The sequence below is a fragment of the Asparagus officinalis genome, chromosome 5 (assembly GCF_001876935.1).
Source record: "Asparagus officinalis chromosome 5, Aspof.V1, whole genome shotgun sequence".
NCBI lineage: Eukaryota > Viridiplantae > Streptophyta > Magnoliopsida > Asparagales > Asparagaceae > Asparagus > Asparagus officinalis.
Window position 1 is genome coordinate 14,185,079 of NC_033798.1, and position 2,444 is coordinate 14,187,522.

Here is a 2,444-nt window from a genome sequence, read left to right on the forward strand (position 1 = left end):
AGCTCGTATTGATTGAGGGATCGACTTTCTTGGAGATGTGCTCATCGTAAGGATCTCCTCCTTCGTCGAGCAACATTTTTCTTGACCTGTTTCAAGGCTTTTGCAGCGTCACTATCTGTGTTGATCAAGTTCGTCACCGCAATGGGCCTTTTTTGACCCGATACCTGTCGTTTTGGTGCGGGTGTAGAATCTTCAACTCGATTAACGAGTTTAACTATAGTTGAGCCTACTCCTTCAGAGGAAAGGCTATCCGAGCCATCTATTCCGAAGGAGAGATCCTCCTTTGGTGATTTAGCAACAATTAGAGTTTTAGTCTCCTTAGAGACTTTACGGACCTTGCGCATAGCCTCGGGGCTAAGAGATTTGGAGTAGAGTGCCTCCTCGTACTTGGCTTGATCAAACTCCACAACAAGAGTTTCAACCGTATTTTCAACGAGATTGACATCGGATTACGTCACCACTTATTCATCAGTGAAGCTAGTCCCCAACAGAGTCACCATCTTTTGTTTGTGAGAAAATTAAAGAAGAAATGAGAATAAAATTTGTATTTATCTTTTTAACTGACTTAGAAAAAAAATGAATACAATCTCTCTTTGCAATCTCTCTCTAACTGATTTAGAAAAAGAAATTGTAACTCTTCTATATCGGTTTCTCGATTTACAAAAGAGAGAAGGTATCAACGGAGACCCTCCCCTTTGTTTAAACCTGGGTTTTTCTTGGTGTCGATGAGAGCTTGAATCTTGTATCCCGTTGACGATCCGAACACCTCGCTTCGTGGAACTTGGTAGAACTCTGAACGAGTTTAAGAGAGCTTGAGATACAAGTTTCAAACTCTAAACGAGTTTAAAACTCTATAAAAGAGTTAATTTCGGAAAGGAAATTAATCATTTTAAATTTAACTGAAATGGTTCACAAGCCAAGGCCGAAATCTCCAAGAAAATCCTTCACAAAAACCTCCACAAAACCTAAGAAGATCAAGACTTCAAATGCCTCTCTTTGCAAAAGATCTTTTTCTGATCTTCAGATGATCCAAAGATCCATTTTAAGGTGATTTTTTAGTTATTTATAGGGATTTTAGGGGTGTAACTAACTCCTAAAATCGCTCCTAAGTAGGGTGTAATCCCCCTCAAATCGTGGGAAACGGTTTTAGAACCGTTTAGCTCGTGTTTGAACGAGTCAAACGCGAAATTCACGTTCTGGGCATGAACTCTACGTTTTGAACTTGAGATGCGGAGTTGAGCTCTACGTGTTGAGCTGAGAGCGCGGTAGTGAACCATGCGTTCTGTTCTTGGAACGCAGAGGTGAGCTCTGCATTTTGTTCTTGGAACATGACAACTAGCTTCGCGTTTTGAGTTGAAGGGACCATTGATTTGTGTAGGCTGTCTAAAAATCACAATAGATAGTTGATCCCCCATCAAACACCGATGATGGAAGTTACAATCTGACGACTTCCAGAAGGCTACAATTTGAGGACTTTCACATAGAAGGCTACAATCTGACGACCTTCACAACAACTAATGAAGGCCCCAATTCAACAGCCTTCACAATCAACATCGGGAGTTACAATCTGACGACTCTCATATTTTCAAGGAGCCAAGACGAAGATTACAAGAGGACGATCTGTGCAAAGCTCTAGCAAAAGAGACTACAAAATGACTTTCTCTTCATATTAGAATGCAGATATCTCTCAAACCGTAAGGAATTTGGCAAAACGGAGGAAGCGAACCGAAGCCTTTGGCACGGTTCGGATGGCCCCGTCTCGTCGAGATAGCCGATTTTCATATATAATTCGTCCAATTCCGACGTACGGTTTGAAAGTTATGACATGTTCTTCGTACCAAATTATGTTCTGAAGTCCGTCTGCAAGACCAGACTTCGTCAGAACATTGGACTTAGCCTGAAGCCCGCCAAGCCCGCCTAAGGTTCGCCTCTGCATTACAGAGTCAAAGCGCACATGCTCAACTCTGCGTTTTCAACATCAAAACGCAGAGTTAATCTCTAAAACAGCACGAACTGTGCGTTTTCAGCCTAAAACAGGCTTAACTCTGCGTTTTCAACATCAAAACGCAGAGTTAATCTCTAAAACAGCACGAACTGTGCGTTTTCAGCCTAAAACAGGCTTAACTCTGCGTTTTCAACATCAAAACGCAGAGTTAATCTCCAAAACAGCACGAACTGTGCGTTTTCAGCCTTTAAAAAGGCCCAACTCTGCGTTTTCAGCCTTAAACGCAGAGTTAATCTCCAAAACAGCACGAACTGTGCGTTTTCAGCCTTTAAAAAGGCCCAACTCTGCGTTTTCAGCCTTAAACGCAGAGTTAATCTCCAAAACAGCACGAACTGTGCGTTTTCAACCTTTAAACAGGCCCAACTCTGCGTTTTCAGCCTAAAACGCACAGTTCATCTCTGAAACAGCACAAACTGTGCGTTTTCAGCCTTTAAACAGG